The sequence below is a fragment of the Sapajus apella genome, unplaced genomic scaffold, assembly GCF_009761245.1.
Source record: "Sapajus apella isolate SASKATOON/1434 unplaced genomic scaffold, GSC_monkey_1.0 scaffold62, whole genome shotgun sequence".
Lineage (NCBI taxonomy): Eukaryota > Metazoa > Chordata > Mammalia > Primates > Cebidae > Sapajus > Sapajus apella.
Genome location: NW_022437002.1, coordinates 7491823 through 7511548, shown reverse-complemented (window position 1 = coordinate 7511548; position 19726 = coordinate 7491823). Strand labels below are relative to the sequence as shown.

The window sequence follows — 19726 nt, the reverse complement described above, 5'->3', positions numbered from 1 at the left end:
ACCCTAGAGATGTTCATTCTATGTAGGTCTGACCATTGTTTTGGTAAAAGCAGAAAGCTGCTTATTATCTGGTCTAAGCTGGTTCTTGAGTACAGGTAAGTGCAGTTGTGTGGCTGTTAGTATCCACCAACCATTCTGCAGTGTTTTCTGCCAGATTGCAAGACAGTTGATTGATGTGGTTGCAGTCAAGTTCTCCTCCATCTCTCACCTGTGAACACATTCTTTATGAGGTAGTTTCTATTCTAGTCTGAATTAACCATGCTTGGTACCACAGATTAAGATCTGACCTGCTGAGCTGTGGAGCAGGATGTAGCCATTAGCCAAGAGGTCTCTGGAGTGAATTCTTACCAGGCTGTATATGCAAAGGCAGATACCACCATAGAGTTTATTTTGCTTATTATGTTTCTTCATTGTTAATCTCCTTGGGAAAATGATTAAATGGAATGACTCACTCTCTGCTCAGTCTCTCTTGATTGCTGTGACTTATTTTTGTATTTGTTTTGTCCTAGTTGTCTCTATCAAGTTGAAGCCAGAGTGGGCTACTACATCCCAGGCACTGTGTGTACTAATTGTTGCACTGTGTCATTTTGTTTAATTTTCATAGCAGTATTTCCAAGTAGGTATTATTAGCCCTGTTTTACCTACTGAGAAAACTGAGGCCCAGAGAGGTTAAACAGTTTGCCAATGATCATGCAGAACAGCTAGAATTGGAACCCAGATTTAATTTTAAGAAACAACTTTTTAGTGCAATATTAGAAAACAACGCTTGATTTAATATGCCTGTAAACATTTATGGATATCTACTTGTCAATGTCAGGTACTTTTCTAAGCCTTGGTGATACAAAGGTGAATAAGAATAGTTCATGCCCTCAGGGAGTTTATGATCTAGTGAAGACTGACACATGAAGCTAGGTATTTACAGTGGTGTATAATTATTGCATTAACATACTTATGTATACAATACAGTAAGAACACAAAGAAGAAGTGATTCACTTGAACAGGCAAGTGGTGTGGATGTGCAGGTAAGACTTCTCAGAGATGTTTAACTTTTCTTGAAGGATGTGTAGGATTTTACTAGGGGGTGTTAATGGTGGTAAAAAACCATTCTGGACAGAGCTACAGCGTATGCAAAGGCTCAGTCATAGTCATTATGCATTTACTATGTGCAAGGTACTATACTAAGCTGGGTACTGGGAATATTACAGTAAATAAGATGATTGTGATTTCTGCCCTAACAAGGCTTATACCCTGGCAAGGATTATTATATTTCTAATAATTAAATAATTATAATAATGATAAGCTTGACATGGGTTACGAGTGGGTAAATATAGAGTTCTGTTCCAACAGGAACCTGATAGAAACTAAGATGTCAGATTAGGCCATTTTAAATAAAGTTAGTTTAAGCTGAGATTTAAAGTAGGAATTAGGAAAAGAAACAGGGAAGAAGAGTATTTCAGACAGAGGAAATAACAATTTCAAAGTGGGTTACGTGCCATACAGCATGGCATGCTCAAGAAATTGAGAGAGATTGACCTTGCTGGGCAGATGGAGAAGGAGAGCTGGTGGTGAAAGAGAAGTCTTGAGAGGCATGCAGAACCTTGAAGCCTTATTAAAATATTGGTCTTTATGAAGATCAGTGGGAAGTCATTAGGAAGTTTTAAGTAGGGAATGATATAATCAGATATGTGCCTATATGGTGAATAGACTGGAAAGGGCAAGAATATACAGTTGACCCTTGAACAATGTGGGGGTTAGGGATGTCAACCCCTTGTGCAGTTGAAAATTTGCATAAGCTTCTGAATCCCCTATAATGTAGCTACTAAAAGCCTACTGTTGACTGGAAGCCCTACCAATAAGCTAAGCAGTCGGTTAATACATATTGTGATGTCATATTCATTATTCTTAAAGTTTAGAGAAAAGAAAACGTTATTAAGAAAATTATAAGGGGCTGGGCATGGCAGCTTATGCCTGTAATCTCAGCATTTTGGGAGGTCAAGGCAGGTGGATCACTTGAGGTCAGGAGTTTAAGACCAGCCTGGCCAACGTGGTGAAACGCCATCTCTCCTAAAAATACAAAAATTAGCCAGGCGAGGTGGTGCACACCTGTAATACCAGCTACTCTGAAGGCTGAGGCATGAGAATCGCTTGAACCTAGGAGATGGAGGTTGCAGTGAACTGAGATTGTGCCACTGTACTGCAGCCTGGGTGACAAAGCAAGACTCTGTCTCAAAAAAAAAAAAAAAGAAAGAAAGAAAATCATAAGGGAAAATATATTTAGTATTCATTAAGTGGAAGTGGATCATTTTACAGGCATCCTTGTGGTCTTCTCGTTGAGTAGGCTGAGGAAGAGGAGTAGTTGGGTCTTGCTGTCTCAGGTGGCAGAGGCAGGAGAAAATTATAAGCGGAGTTCAGTTCAAGCACAGTTCAAACCTGTATTGTTTAAGAGCCAACTGTATATGGCCTAGTAAAGTAGTAGGCTCTTCAGCCAAGAGAACCATTGTACTAAGAAAGGAGATTAAAGATATGGGAAAAGGGATAAACAGTAAATAATCCCTTAGAGCTGTGGTTCTCAAACTTTAGCATGCATCAGACTCACTTGGAGGCCTTGTTAAAAATAAATTGGTCTTTGTTTTTTGCTCTGAGGAGCTGGAAATAAAAAACATTGCTGGGTGCCAACTCCACAGTTTCTGACTCAGTAGGTCTGGAGTGGGTTCTGAGAATTTGCATTTCCAAAAAGTTCCTGGAGTGTGCCAAAGCCGCTTACCAGGACCATGCTTTGAGAACCACTGCCTTATAGGGCAGGAGGGTTAGAATACTGAGCACAGAGAACAATATTAGTCTTAAGCAGGATACCTCCTTCATTGTGACAGAGAGAAAGGATCGGGTAGGATACAGTTAAGGAAGGTTTATAGGTTGGGTAGAAGGAAATTGTAGTTCTCATCTCATTCCTGGTTTTTCTTAAGTGTGATAGATCATTTATGAAGAATAGAAACAGAGGTAGGGGTAGATGGGATTGGGTAATGGTCAGGAAAATCAGAGGTTTGGGGAGAGGGGTAAAGGTCTAAAATAGCCATTGTGAAGGACAGAAGATGGCAAACTAGGTAAGGAAATAGAAAGATTGCTGGGTAACCTTGAAGATGGAGACCATGCATTTATAACAGTGGTACTGATCTTTACAGTTGTGTGATTCTCCTCAGTAGCTTTCAGCAACTCTGTCAGGAAAAGCCTGATAATTTGATTCATCCAAGGTAGGATCTTTGCCAGGTAGTTTGTACAGAAGGAAAATGAGATATGGAAATTGAGGTTGTTGTAAAAAGAGTGGATGAGAGATAGTATGAGCAAGTACAAAAAGAGGCAAAGATAGGAAGGAGCTACGGAAGTAGACAAGTTTGGCATTTGGAGGTTACCACGATGGGAAACAGATGTAGGAGGAATGGGTAATTCTGAGTGCTGAAGGGATAGGAGGTGGTGGTCAGAGTATGGAATATTTGAATTTAAGATTTTGGAGGTAGAGAAGTTCTGATGACAGAATCTAGGATGAGCTGTAGAAGAGGGTTGCTGGGGTAGAGTGGTGAAGAAGTTTATTGGAGGCAAGGAGCTCAAAGAACTCAAAAAGCTCAAAGAACATGTTAAATGAGTTACCCATGTGGACATTGAGGTAGTCTTTGATGGTGATGGTGATGATGATGATGATGATGATAGGAGCAATAACTAATGTTTACTGAGGGTTTACTACATATCAGGTACCATTCAGAATCCTTTACGTTCATTGACTCTTAGTCTATACAACAATTATTATGAATTACTATTACCGTTCCTGTTTTATAAATGAGGAAACTCAAGAAAAGGAAGTTAAGGAACATGACCGAGGCAACACAGCTATGTACATAGTAGAACCAAGACCTGAACCCAGGTGGCCTGATTATGTTTGGACTCTCCTCTTAACTTTCTTACCATTCAGGCAGGACTTGGGATGAGGAGGACTTTTGAAAGCCAGATGTCAAAATCATTGGTAAAATAGGAAGAGTGATGACTAACTTGGGAGACAATAGCTGTGATGAGAGTTGAAGTGTAGTACGGCAAGATGGCAAAGGAAAAGAGGTTTTTACTGGGAGGTAGAAGAATAATGGTTTGCAGAGGACATTGGGAAGGGGCAACAAAGAAAAAAGCTCCAGCATACTATAGAATAATTATGGCCAGTGAAATTAGAAATGGACCAGTGAAGTTAGAAATGGACCAGTGAAGCTAGAAATATGGTAGATTTAGATCTGACAGTCTCCTGGAGGATGGTGAAAATTCCATCTTGGGTCTTACAGAACTCAGGTGTATGTTGGAAGGAAGATCCTGAGGATGTGTTGGCTATAGAGAGTTCTTTCTTCTAGTTTACCATCAGTGGGCAGTGGCAAGAAATTGCTGCTAGTGAATAGGATTTTAAGACCTTTGTGGTCTAATATGGAGAATGCATAGACATGACACGAGGAATATTGAATTTGAATTACGAACCCCAGGAGTGGGAGTGGGCTTTTGCTGCATGCAGTGTTGCATGGAGGCATTACATAGTTTGGCATTACATGTTGAGAACTACAAGTATTGCTAAAAAAAAAAAAAATTGGGCAATGTGAAATCTTCAGATCCAGACAAATTATGTTTGACCTTATATATCACGCTTAGGAGCCAGCTTCTTATCCTGAAGGCCATGTGTAGCTCTGGAAAGCTGGTAAGATTGCCTTGTGCATTTAGAATTGCCTTGGCATTTCTTTTGGGAGAGAACTTGGAGTTCAAACTTCTGCTTAATGCACTGGAGAAGGAAAGATAAAAGTATGCACTGCAGATCGCATTCTAATTAGGGATGACTGGCTAGCAGCACTAGTTTCTAGTTTGTGCTGTTTTCACTAAGGTAGGTCAAGCAACTCTGCATCCAAAGTGGGGAGAAATTGTACCATAAATTGCTTTTGTCTTGCCTGAAATGCCTGCAGAGCTGCAAAGGCATTTGGATGGTCAGTCTGCGTTTTTCACTCTTTTGGAAACATACATATATTGAATCCAAAAGCAGATATTGTGGACCTTTTGCAATTCCAAAAGTGAAAAGGAATGTCATCAATTTATTCCCGTTTCTCAAAGAGAGAGAAGCCTGTCCTGCTTAATTTAAGTATTGCACCCTTTCTGTGCCATGAACCTCTGAATTGTTGGCAGGAGGAGCACAGAGGCTTGTTGACTGAGTCCTGGAACGTGTACAGTATAAGCAGTTCAGCCAATTAATTGTGTACATTATAAGAACATGTACAGTATAAGCAGTTCTGACAATTAATTGCTGCCAGTTCTGCTGTGTGCCAGAGAAAGAAGTGCTTTATTTGAGGGCAGGAAATGAAGGTCCACTTAGGTATCCCTGCGTGTAAGGTTTGGCTTTAGGAAGATTGAAGTGTTCTCCTAACAGCATCATCTACCTGTTTCTAGTCAATAATCACATACAGCATTTTAACTCTTTGCAAGCCAGTGACTTTCTGTGGAACAAATAAGTGACTTAGAGGATAAATGAGCCAAGCACCCAGACAGCTCTCTGCTGCCTTCTTTTACTGAGAACTCTTGTGTCGGCTCCACATAAGGCCTGAACTTACCTCTTATCAGAAGATAGAGGTGTGGGGTGTGGACAGTGACAGAAGGATAACCTTACATAACTGATGACAGGAACCTAAGCATTGCTGTTTCCCTTCATGTTTTATTGTTGTTGTTTTGGGTTTGTTTTTCAGGTTTTTTTTTTTTTAACTTGTTTTTACTTGTTTGCTTGTCTTTCTTTTTTGTATTAGTTCTTGGACCACAACACCCTTTCCTTATTTTTTTCCTTCATAACTACCCATTTTCTCCTCTAATCTCCTAATAGTTCTACTTATCTAGTTTTTACTGTGCACAGTGAGTTTGAAATTGTGTTTATTGGCTACTTTGTGAGCTAATTTATTGTCTTAGTTCATTCAGGCTGCTATAACAGAATACCACAAACTGGGTGGTTTACAAACAACAGAAATTTATTTCTCGCTGTTTTGGAGGCTGGGAAATCCCAGCTGAAGGTGCTGGCAGATTTGGTGTCTGGTGAGGGACCAGTCTGCATAGACACTGCATTCTAGCTATGTTCTCACATGGTGGAAGAGGAAGACAAACTCTCTCTGGCCCATTTTCTAAGAGCACTAATCCCATTCACCAGGGCTCCAGCCTCATGACCTAATTACCTTCCAAAGGCCTTGCCTCCTAATACCATCACTTTGGGGGTTAGCTAGATTTCAACATACAAATTTTGGGGGAACACAAACATTCAGCCTGTAGCACTTACAAAGCAAGAGTTGATGGGGATTTTGGTGTGGATCCCTTAACAAATCCTTACCAACTGGCAGAACTTGACCATCTCTTGTTAACACCATAGGTGTCATCCCTCCCTCTTTCCCCTTTAGTGGATGGTCTTAGTTTCTGTAAGGAGACTCTCAGAAGACTAACTTTTAATTAATTTCTATAAAGATAAACTGTGCTATATTCTCCAGTCTCAGCTTAGTTGCTGAGAATTGGGATATGGTGTGTCATTAAACCCCACTGACTTTGCCACTGCAGGAAGACATTCCTTTCCATTGTAGGATTTTTATTAGTGACAGTGGCAGGTTTTTGTTTTATTTCAATACCATTGTGTCTCAAAATGTATTGAAAGCTGAATTTTTATAAATTATTATTTAATATTAAGTAGACACTAGGATAGCATGTGTCTTACCAAGGAGGACCCCTATATGGATTGTGATTATGTGACCAGTTAAGTGCGAACATCCTGTGGGTGGCCTTACAGACTCCTACTCAAAATGGAATAGTGATGGAAGGTTTTGTTTTGTTATCTTTAATTATGACATTAATTGCTGGATCTGGCTTCCTTGATTTGGAGAGAGTAGCCAGAGTAGAGGTAGGGAGGAAGGGAGAAAGAAGAAGAGAGAGAATTGGAGAGATAAAGAGAATGTGAATTGAAACTTTTCATCATTCTGAATAAGACTTCTTGAAGAAGAAACAGGTGTATACACCTGGGCAGTGATTATATGACATATGGTTTGTTCAGAATTGGCTTAGTTTTTTATGATTTCTATCCAGTGCCAGAAAAAACTGCTCAAGGAAGTTTCACCCAACCCTTTATTATCCCCTAAAATTTTTTAGTATTACCTCATAGTTTCTGAAGTAAAATAATTTGTTCCCTGTTTCCTGTTTGTTTCCTTAAAAATGTAGTACATATGTTTTTTTAAAAAAATGATAAGCTTTTTCTTTAAAACAAATTATTTTAATAAATGAAAATCTGTCTGCCTAACTTTAAAATAGTCACACTATTCTTCTGCTTCTGAGAATCTGTCTAAAGCAATAGTTTCTAAATAAAGAAAACTTTGCACACAATGGCAATGCTACTTATTTTATGAAAAAAATGAAAGCAGCCTGTCTAATGAGGGAAAAATGGACATTGTGCAACCATTATAAATACGCTTTTGGGTGCATGAATGGCTCTTTTGTTACTCCTTTCTCCTTTCCACTCCACCCACATGGAATACTTGTTCTTCTGTGGGCGCCATACTTTTAGAAAGCAGCTTTTTTGAAGTATAATTGTCATATCATAAACTGTACATGCTTAAACTGTACAATTTTGTTAGTTTATTTATATCTATCTCTTATGTCTATAAAACCATCACCATAAAAAGATAATGAATATATGTATCAACTCCAAAATTTCTTGTAATCTGTCCCTCTCACCCTCTCCTCTAGGAAATTGACTTGCTTTTAGTCATTATAGATTTTTCTATAATTTTTAAATAAATTGAATCATACGTTATATACACATTTCTTTTTAACAACATTATTGATGTATAATTTATATAACAAAACATTCCTTTTAAGCATATAATTCAGTGGCTTTAGTAAATGCATAGAGTTGTAAATCATTATTACAATCTAGTTTGATAATATTTCTTTTTTTTCTATCTTTTTTCTGCAGTACAGTTCCATAACATTTCTATCACCCCAAAAACTTGCTTTGTCACTATTTATCCAAAAGTTCCTGTATGTCTTCCCTATTCCTACCCCAGCCCTAGGTATCCATTGATCTGCTGTTTCTTTAAATTTGCATTTTCTAGACTTTGCGTTATGTGGAATCATGGGATATGTAGTCTTTTTTTTCTTTTTTTTTTCTTTTCTTTTTTTTTTTTTTTTTTGTGAGACGGAGTTTCACTCATGTTACCCAGGCTGGAGTGCAATGGCGCGATCTCGGCTCACCGCAACCTCCGCCTCCTGGGTTCAGGCAATTCTCCTGCCTCAGCCTCCTGAGTAGCTGGGATTACAGGCATGCACCACCATGCCCAGCTAATTTTTTGTGTTTTTAGTAGAGACGGGGTTTCGCCATGCTGACCAGGATGGTCTCGATCTCTTGACCTTGTGATCCACCCGCCTCGGCCTCCCAAAGTGCTGGGATTACAGGCTTGAGCCACCGCGCCCGGCCGGGATATGTAGTCTTTTGTGTTTAGCTTCTTTTACTTGGCATAATGTTTTTATGTCCATTCATGTTGTAACATATGCTAGTAGCTGGCTTTTTTTTTTTTTTTTTTTTTTTTTTGCAATGGATCTCGCTCTGTTGCCCAGGCTGGAGTGCAGTGGTGCAATCTCTGCTTGCTGCAACCTCCACCTCCTGGGTTTAAGTGATTCTTGTGCGTCAACCTCCTGAGTAGCTAGGACTACAGGCATGCACTACCATGCCCAGCTAATTTTTGTATTTTTTAAAGTAGAGATGGGTTTTCACCGTGTTGGCCAGGCTGGTCTTGAATTCCTGACTTCAGGTGATCTGCCCACCTCAGCCTCCCAAAGTAGTGGAATTACAGATATGAGCCACCATGCCTTGCCCCTAATAGCTGGCTTTTAAAAATCCCTAAGTAGTATTCCATTGTATAGATATATTATAATTTGTTATCCATTCACCTGTTAATGGATTGGATTGCTTCCAGATTTTGGTTATTACAGATTAAGATGCTAGGAACATTTGTGTACAACTTTTTGTATAGCATATATTTTAATTTCTTCTGGGTAACTACGTGGGGGTGGAATATCTGGGTTACACTGTATATTTTATTTTATTTTGAGATGGAGTCTTGCTTTGTTGCCTAGGCTGGAGTGCAGTGGCACTATCTTGGCTCACTGCAACCTCTGCTTCCTTGGTTTAAGAGATTCTCCTGCCTCAGCCTCCCAAGTAGCTGGGATTACAGGTGCCTGCCACCATGCCTGGCTAAGTTTTGTATTTTTAGTAGAGACAGGGTTTCACTATGTTGGCCAGGCTGGTCTCAAACTCCCAACCTCAAGTGATCTACCCACTTCGGCCTCCCAAAGTTTTGGGATTACAAGCGTGAGCCACCGTGCCCGGCCTATATTGTATGGGTATATTTAACTTTTTATCAAACCGCCCAAGTGTTTTCCAAAATGGTTGTACCATTTTACATTTCCATAAGTAATGTATCAAATTGCTCCACATTCTTTTCAGCACTTGGTATGGTGAATCTTTTTAATTTTATACATTGTAATAGGTGTGTAATTGTATCTCATTGTGATTTTGATTTGCATTTTCCTAATGACTAATGATGTTGAATATTTTTTGTATGCTTATTTGACATTCATGTTTCTTTTGTAAAGTGTTCGTATTTTTCCCTATTTTTAAAAAGTGGAAAAAAATATCTGGATGTAGTGGTGCACACTCGTAATCCCAGTTATTCAGGAAGCTGAGACAGACGAATCACTTGAGCCTTGAAGGTTAAGGCTGCAGTGAGCTGTGATCACACCACTACACTCTAGCCTGGGTGACAGAGCAAGACCCTATCAAAAAACAAAGTGTTATTTTCTCACATATATATTTTCTGCATACAATCCCTTTCTCAGATATGTGATTTGCAAATATTCTCTTCCAGTATGTAACTTACCTTTTCATTCTCTTAGAAGTGTCTTTCAAAGAGCAGATCTTAATTTCGATGAAGTCTGGTTTATTAATTTTTTCTTTTATGGATTGTGTTTTTGGTGTTGTATCTGAGAAAGATTTTCTCCTAAGTTTCCCTCTAAAAGCTTCATTTATTTATTTGTTTATGAGACAGAGTCTCATCTGGGCTGGAGTGCAGTGGCATGATCTTGGCTCCCTGCAGCCTCTGCCTCCCAGGTTCAAGTGATTCTCCTGCCTCAGCCTCCCGAATAGCTGGACTACTGACATGCACCACCGTGCCTGGCTATTCTTATATTTTTTACTAGAGACAGGGTTTTACTATGTTGACCAGGTTGGTCTCGAACGCCTGACCTCAGGCAATTGGCCTGTCTCGGCCTCCCAAAGTGCTGGGATTTACAAGCGTTAGCCACCATGCCTAGCTGTAAAAGTTTCATAATTTTAGGTTTTACATTTAGGTCTAGGGTTATTTTGTAAATTGTGAGAGCTATGGGTGGAATTTTTTTTTTTTTTTTTTTGGATTTGACTAGTTGTTTTAGGATCATATTTTTTCCATCCTTTCTACATTGAATTGCCATTTTACCTTTGTTGAAAATCAATTAAACGTGTTTATAGCGTTTATATGTCTACTTCTCTACACTGTTTGGTCCCATTTATCTATTTGCCTATATTGATGTCAGTACCACACTGTCTTGATAACTCTAGCTTTCTTTTTTGAGACAGGGTCTCACTGTGGTTGCTCATACTAGAGTGCAGTCTTGGCTCACTGCAGCCTTGACCTTCTGGGCTCAGGTGATTCTCCCACTTCAGCCTCCCAAGTAGCTAGGATTATAGGCATGTACCAACATGCCGGCTAGTTTTTTGTTTGCTTGTTTGTTTTCTTTGTATTTTAGTGGAGATGGGATTTGGTCATGTTGCCCAGGCTACTCTCAAACTCCTGGACTCAAGCAGTCCACCTACCTCAGCCTCCCAAGGTGCTGGGATTACAGGAGTGAGCCACCACGTCTGGCCTAACTCTAGCTTTGTAATATATGTTTAAATCAGATGATGTTTAGAACTTTGTTCTTGATCAAAATTGCCCATTTTTGGTTTCTTGCATGTCCATATGAATTTTAGAATTATCTTGTCAGTTTCTTAAGTCTTTGGGAATTTTCACTGGGATTATATTGGGAATATAGATCAATTTGGAGAAAATCAACAGCTTAATCATAATGTTGAGTTTTCTGACCCATTAGCACAGTATATCTCTCCATTTAATTAAATCGTCTATGATTTTTCTCAGTGATGTGTTATAGTTTTGGTGTACAAATCTGTTTGTTTGTTTGACATAGGGTCTCACTTTGTCACCCAGGCTGGAGTTGAGTGGCACGATCTTGGCTCTCTGCAGCCTTGACCCCCTGGGCTCAAGTGATCCTCCTGCCTTAGCCCCCCAAGTAGCTGACACTGCAAGTGTGTGCTACCATATCTGGCTAATTTTTTGTAAAGTTGTTTCGCCATGTTGCCCAGGCTGGTCTCCAGCTCCTGAGTTTAAGCGATTCACCTGCCTCGGCCTCCCAAAGTGCTAGGATTATGGATAAATCTGATGAAAGATGTGCAAGATCTGTATACCAGCTGGGCATCAATGTGCAGATCTTGCACATCTTTTGTCAGATTTATCTGTAATTCTAAAAAAATCTAAAAATGTACAAGATCTCTACACTGGCACCTGGCTAGTGTACAGATCTTGCACTTTTTTTATTTTTATTTTTTCATGCCTCCTCCTCCAACAGAGATCTTGCATATCTTTTGTCAGATTTATCCATATTTCATTTTAAAAAATTTGGTGGGTACATAGTAGGTATATATATTCGTGTATTTCTTATCTTTGATGCTACTATACTTTGTGTTTTTAAAAAATCCAGTGTCTGTTTGTTGCTGGTATATAGAAATACAGTTGCTTTTTGTATATTGGTCTTGTATTTGTAATCTTACTAAACTTACTTATTCATTCTGGTAGTATTTTTTTATAGATTCCATAGGATTTTCTCTATATATAATCATGTTGTCTGTAAATAAAGACAGTTTTACTACTTCTCCAGCCTGGGTGGCTTTTATTTCTTTCTTTTTGCCTTATTGCCCTGGCTAGAACTTCCACTACAATGTTTTTTATATATTTTTTCTTTTTGTAGCGATGGGCCCTTGCTTTGTTGTCCAGGCTGGTGTGGAATTCTTGGCTTCCAGCAGTCTTCCTGCTTTAGCCTACCAGTATTGGGATTACAGGCGTGAGCCACCATGCTGGGCCTCCAATACAATATTGAATAGAAGTGGTGAAAGTCTGCATCTTAGCTGTTGGTTTTTTGAAAGCCACAGACTTGTAGCTACAGGTTTTTTGAAAGCTACAGACTTATAGCTTTCAGACTTGAAAGTCAGCTGTAAGCCTGATGTTAGCTGTAGATTTTTGAAGATACCTTTTATCAGGTGTAGGGAATTTCTTTCTATTCCTAGTTTGATGTCAGTTTTTATCAGGAATAGTTGATGGATTTTGTCAAATGCTTTTTCTCCTATTGAGATGATTTTTTTTTTTTAGTATGTTAATGTGGTGAATAATATGATTGACTTCAAATGGTAAAACAACCTTATATTCCTGGAGTAAATTTTGCTTGGTCATGATATTATTTTGGTATATTTTTATATTTGGTTTATCAAATTTTTGTTATGAATTTTTACATCTGTTTGTTGTCTTGTAATTTTCTTTTCTTGTAATGTCTTTGTCTAGGTTTTTTTTTTTTTTTTTTGTTTTTTTTTTTTTTTTGCTCCTTCCTAAAGTCAATATCAGAATAATACTGGCATAGAATGAGTTGAGAAGTTTTTCCTTTTCTTCAGTTTTCTGGAGAGTTTGTTTAGAATTGGTATAATTTTTCCTTAAATGTTACATATAATTCTCTAGTGAACCATCTGTACTTGGAATTTTCTTTGTGCAAAGTTTTAAGCTAGAAATTTAATTTTTGTGATAGATACATTGCTATGTGTGCTGTCTCTTTCTTCTTGAGTGAGCTTTGGCAGATTGCCTCTTTCAAGGAATTTGCATTTCATCCCATTAGTCAAATTTATTCACATAAAGTTCATTATAGTCTCATACTGTCCTTTTAACATCTATAGAACCTATAGTTATATCATCTCTCTCATTCCTCATACTGGTAATTTGTGTCTTCTTTTCTCTTACTCTGGCTCTGGTTCTTCCTCTCTCATTTCTCCTGATTAGGCTGGTTAGTGTTTCTCAAAGAACCATATTTGGTTTTACTCATTTTTCTTATTGTTTCTCTGTTTTCTATTTTACTGATTTCCGCACTAATCCTTTTTTTTTTTTTTTTTTTTTTTTTTTTTCAAACAGAGCCTTGCTTGCTCTCTTCCCTAGGCTGGAGTGCAGTGGCACAATCTCCACTCACTACAACCTCTGCCTCTTAGGTTCAAGTCATTCTTGTGCCTCAGCCTCCTGAGTAGCTGGGACTACAGACATACACCACCACACCCAACTAATTTTTGTGGTTTTAGTAGAGATGGGGTTTTGCCATGTTGGGCAGGCTAGTCTCAAACTCCTGGCCCAAGTGATCCGCCCACCTCGGCCTCCCAGACTGCTGGGATTGCAGGTGTGAGCCACCGTGCCTGGTTTGATTTCTGCACTAAATTTTATTATTGTATTTCTTTGGCTTAATTTGGATTTCATTTGCTCTTTTTAGTTTCTTAGAATGTAAGTTTATTTTATTTTATTTTAGAATTTAATTTGAAGTCATTGGTTTGAGACTAATGTAGACATTTTAGTGCTGTACATTTTCCTCTATTGCTTTAGCTGTATCGCACAAATTTTGATATTTTGTGTTACAGTTTTATTCAGTTCAAAATACTTTTTAATTTCCATTTTGACTACTCCTTTGACCCTTGGGTTATTTAGAAGTGTGTTATGTGGCTTCTAAATATTTGGAAGAATTTTCTACATATTGTTTTATTATTCATTGGTAATTTAATCCCATTGTAGCCAGAGAACATTGTATGACTTAAATCCTTTTGAATTTATTGGCACCTATTTTATGGCTCAGAATATGGTCTGTCCTGGTAAATGTCCCCTGTGCACTTGGATATGTTTTCTGTCTTTAGGTCAAATTTGTTAATGTTGTTCAAGTCTTCAAAATTCTTACTTATTTTCTGTCTCCTTCTTCCATCAGTTATTTAGAGAGTGGTGATAAAATATAATTATAGATATGTCTGTTTCTCCTCATTGTTTGATCAGCTTTTGCTTTATGTATTTTGAAGTTTATTATTAGATGTCTAAATGTTTAGGATTGTTATTTCTCTTGATGAATTGACTCCTTTGTCATTATGATACAATCCTCTTTATCTTTGGTAACATTGTTTTCTCTGAAATCCATTTTGTCTGATATTAATATAGCCACTTAAGCTACTTTTGATTAGTGTTAACATAATGTATCTTCTTTCATCCTTTAACTTTTACCCTATTTGTTTCTTTACATTTAAAATCAGTTTCTAATAGGCTATATATAGATGGATTGCTTTTTATCCAGTCTGACAATCTCAGCTGATTAATTGGAATTAGACCAATTACATTTAATGTGATTATTATTATTGCTATTATTTTGAGATGGAGCTTCACTCTGTCACCCAGGCTGGAGTGCAGTGGTGCAATATTGCATGGCTCACTGCAACCTTGACCTCCCAGGCTCAAGCGATCCTTCCACCTCTGCCTCTTGAGTAGCTGGGACTACATGAGTGTGCTACTACGCCCAGCTAATTTTTAAATTTTTTGTAAAGACAAGTTCTCACAATGTTGCCCAGGCTGGTCTCAAACTCCTGGGCTCAAGCAATCTTCCCACCTCAGCTTCCCGAAGAGCTGGGATTACAGGTATCAGCCACCATGCCTGGCGTAAGGCATCATACTACCACAGCTAATAAGCCAACAAAGAAGGTATAATTGAATGTGAAAAATAATTAATTCAGACAAGATTATGTGTGTTCAGAGTAGTATGGCCATAGACTGAAAAATAATTAATTCAAAGGAAGGCATAAACATAGGAAAAATGGACAAAGAACAAATTGGATAAATAAATAGAGAGCAAATACTAAGTTGGTAGACTTGAACCCAGTCACATAAATAATCACATTAGGTTGGGCTCAGTGTCTCACATCTATAATTCCAGCACTTTAGGAGGTCAAGGTGGGGGGATCACTTGAGCCCAGGAGTTGGAGACAAGTCTGGTCTACAAAAAATTTTTTTTTTAAATTAGCTAAGTGAGGTGTGATGACATATTCCTGTGGCCTTAGCTACTCAGGAGCTGAGGCAGGAGGCTCATTTGAGGCTGCAGTGAGCCATGATCACACCATTGCACTTCAGCCTGGGCAACAGAGTGAGACCCTGTCTCAAAAACAAAAAACAAACAAAAAGAATAATGGCCCCTAAAGATGTCAGTGTTATAATCTCAGGAACCTGTGAATCTGTTAAATTACATGGCAAAAAGGAATTAAGGTTTAAGATGGAATCAAGGTTGCTAATAAGCTGACCTCAAAACAGGAAGATTATCCTGCATTTTTCCCGGTAGGCCCAATGTAAACACAAAGGTCCTTAAAGTAGAAGAAGAAGATGTCACTATGGAAAAAAGACACAGAGACATGAAGCATTGCTTGCTCCACAGATGAGGGAGGGGACCATGAGCCAAGGAAGGTAGGGTGGCCTCTAAAAACTAAAAAATACAAGGAAACAAGTTGTTCCTTAAAGCATCTAGAAGGGAACATAGCCCTGTCAACCCCTTGATTTTAGCTCTGTGAGATGTGTTGGATTCCTGTTCTACAAAAGTATAGGATAATACATTTGTGTTTTTTAAGCCACTAAGTTTGTAGTAATTTGTTTTAACAGTGATAAAAATTTAATACAACTGTAATTCTTTGTTGTATAGTTCTAGTGGTTACTTTTGAGTTTATAGTATACATCTTTAACCTATCAAGAACTACCTTAAATGATATTAATTCACCTTCATCTTTGAAAAATATTTTCACTATTTAAATAAATCTAAGTTGACAGGTTTTTTTTTTTTTTTGCTTTCAGTACTTTAAAGATATCATGTCAATGTCTTCTAGCTTGTATTGTTTCAGTTGAGATATCTGCTGTAGTTTTTCTCTTTGTTCCTTCATATATGATGTTTCTTTTTTCTCTGGCTGCTTATATAATTTTCTCTTTATCACTGTTTTAAGCAATTTGATTATATTATTCTATGGTATAATTTTATGTTTCATGTGCTTGGAGCTTGTTGAACTTCTTTAATCTGGATTAGAATGTGAGTTTATAGTTTTCATCAAGTTTGGAAAATTATTGATGATTATTAAAATATTTTTCTGTCCCTCTCCCTGTGGGAACTCTAATTACAAGCATATTTGGCCATTTGAATTTACTTCACAGTTTGCTGATGCCCCTTTCATTTATTTTCAGTCTTTTCCTCTCTGTATTTCATTTTAAATATTTCTATTGAAATTCTTTTAAATTTACTAATCTTCTCTTCTGCATTGTTTAATCTGCCATTAAATTCCTACAGTGTTGCATTAGCGTATTCTCACATTGCTATAAAGAACTATGAAAGACTGAGTAATTTATGAAGAAAAAAGAGGTTTAACTGACTCACAGTTCTGCAGGCTGCACAGGAAGTGTGGCTGGGAAGCCTCAGGAAACATAGTCATGGTAGAAGGCGAAGGGGAAGCAGGCACAATCTTCACATGGTGGAGGAGGAGAGAGAGAGTCAAGGCGGAAGTGCCACACACTTTGAAACCATCAGATCTCATGAGAATTCACTCACTATCATGAGAACAGCAAGGGGAAACCCACCCTCATGATCCAATCACCTTCTACTACATCCCTCTCCCAATATTGGGAATTACAATTTAACATGAGATTTAAGTGGAGACACAGAGCCAAAACATGTCAAGTATATTTTCTTTAATATCAAACATTGTAGTGTTTATTGTAAAAGTTTGACATGAGGTCTTTTTTATGTCTTAGATCTCTACATAATATGTTCAGTCTTTCCTATAACTTCTTAAACATAGAAATATAATCACAATACTTACTTTAATATCCCTATCTACCAGTTCTGTCCTCTCTGTTATTTCTGGATGAGTTTTAATTGATTCACATTTTTTTTTCTCATTACAGGATTTATTTTCCTGCTTCTTTGCATGTCTGGTTATTTCTGATTAAGTACCAGACATTGCAAATTTTACCTACTGGGGTGTTGGATATTTTTGTATCACTATAGGTATTCTTGAGCTTTGTTCTGGGCTGTGGTTAAATTATTTGCACACATTGATACTTTTGAGTCTTGCTTTTAAGCTTTGTCATGTGAGTCCACTGCTGCATTTCGTCTGGGGTTAATTTTTCAACCCTACTAAATCAAGACTTTTATTAGTACTTTAACTGATGTCCTGTGAATAAGTTTTCCATTCTGACTTTTTGGAATAGGTGCTATTTCTTACCCATCTGAACTTGAGTACTTTTCTCTGTAATCAGGAGACTACAGGGCAGCCTGGGCAACATGGCAAAACCCAATCTCTGCAAAAAAATAGAAAAAGCTACTTGTGGGACTCAGGTGGGATGATTGCTTGAGCCTGGGAGGTTGAGGCTGTGGTGAGCCAAGATCATGTCACTGCACTCCAGCCCGGATGACAGAGCAAGACCCTGTCTCAGAAATAAACAAAAGCCAGGCATGGTGGCTCATGCCTGTAATCCTAGCACTTTGGGAGGCTGAGGCAGGCAAATCACTTAAGATCAGGAGTTCAAGACCAACCTGGCCAACATGGTGAAAACCTTTCTTTACTCAAAATACAAAAATTAGCAGGGCACAGGCAGGAGAATCACATAAACCTGGAAGACGGAGGTTACAGTGAGTGGAGATTGCACCACTGCACTCCAACCTGGGTGACAGAGTGGGACTCCTCAAAAACAAACAAATAAACAAACAAAACAAAAGAATACAGGTTAGTTTTTCCCTTGGCCCTGTGTAGTTTCTTCATATACATTTGATTATCAGTACTCAGTTGAGCACTGAAGGGGGTCTCCTTCAGATTTTCAGAGCTCTGTCTCTGTATAGCACTCTTCTTTCCCAGACTTCCAGCTCAGCTCTTCAACTCAGAAAGACTGCTGGTCTGTGCTTGGATTTCCTCTTCCTCTGCCATAGCCTAGAAATATTTTCTAGACGGTAAGCTGGGGCAATCATAAAGTTCACCTTGTTTTTCATTTCTTAGGGATCACTGTTTTTTATTACCTGATGTCTGGTATCTTGAAAGCCATTGTTTAGTATATTTTGTCTGGTTTAAAAATTTTTTTCAGAAGGATAAATCTTCTTGCTGTTATTTCATCTTGACTGGAAGAGAAAGTACAGCATGTTTTTTGTCCTTTTTATTTTTTTAACCTTTTGGTATTCACCTACCTAACTACTTATTCTTCAAGACTCTTCCCAGGCTTTACTTCTTTTTGAAAGCCTTCTCTGATATTTACTTCCCAAGATATGCTCCTAAATATTTGCATAATACTCAACTCTATCATTAAATTTTCAGTCTCAGAGCTTGATACTCATTGTTCAAACTTGATACTTGCAAATATGTCCTTGATTTTGTCTTTTTGCATCTTTAGCTACCATCCATTTTTCCTCTTCCTTTTTATCTAGAAATATCAAAGGTAGTCTACATTTGCTTTCTCTTCTTTATTCACTTACATCTAATCCTCAGCCCTGTGGAATTTGGTTTCCACTGAAGCTACTCTTGCCAGGGTCACCAGTGACTTCACAGTTGCCAATTGCAGTGTATTCTTTTCAGTCTTTATTTGATTGGCCCTGTCTGCATTATTTCATACTAGTTGCAATTGTCTCTTCTTTCTTGTGGGGACCACACATTCCTGGTCCTTTTCCTTCCTCCTGACAATACCTTCTTAGTCAATTTTGTTGGTCATTTTATCAGCTTACAGCCTTCATATTCCAAATGTTCTATTTTTGATTACTATTTCCTTTATTTACATGTCTTCCTGTCCTAATTCATTCACTCCCGTGGTTTTAGGAGCATGATTCCAAGTATTAGTTTCTGTTTGAATTTCCCAGAGGTATTTTAGCTTCAGTTTGTCTAAAACATAACTTTCCTGTAATTTCCTTAAAGTTGCTCTTCTGTAGTCTATTTCATTTTTGACACTACTGTAGTCAGTCCCTCACTCAGGCTAGAAACATGGGTGTCATCTCAGACTCTTCCCCAAACCCCAGATCTATTACAGCTTCACAAATATTAGATCCTTAATATTTTAAAATCCATCCCACAGAGGGAATTTACAGTAGTAGTGGCAGAGTGAAGTGGTCTCTGAAACCTTCCCACAGATAATGTTAGACAATCTGTAAAAAAAAAAAAAAAAATGTATTAAAAGGAACTGGAGGCCGGGCGTGGTGGCTCAAGCCTGTAATCCCGGCACTTTGGGAGGCCGAGGCGGGTGGATCACGAGGTCAAGAGATCGAGACCATCCTGGTCAACATGGTGAAACCCCGTCTCTACTAAAACTACAAAAAATTAGCTGGGCATGGTGGCGCGTGCCTGTAGTCCCAGCTACTCAGGAGGCTGAGGCAGGAGAATTGCCTGAACCCAGGAGGCGGAGGTTGCGGTGAGCCGAGATCGCGCCATTGCACTCCAGCCTGGGTAACAAGAGCGAAACTCCGTCTCAAAAAAAAAAAAAAAAAAAAAAAA

At 38.2% G+C, this 19726-nt stretch overlaps 1 protein-coding gene and 1 long non-coding RNA gene across 9 annotated transcripts in view; one reads left to right on the top strand and one right to left on the bottom strand.

Moving 5' to 3' along the window:
• KIAA0319L (KIAA0319 like) overlaps positions 1-19726 on the top strand; it is a 126294-nt gene that overhangs the window by 51545 nt on the left and 55023 nt on the right. The window lies entirely within an intron of this gene.
• On the bottom strand, positions 5798-16287 carry LOC116529267. The gene is made up of 3 exons (XR_004259443.1): positions 16273-16287; positions 11679-11682; positions 5798-5880 (listed from the first exon to the last, which is right to left on the bottom strand). It is a non-coding gene; the product is annotated as an uncharacterized LOC116529267 (long non-coding RNA).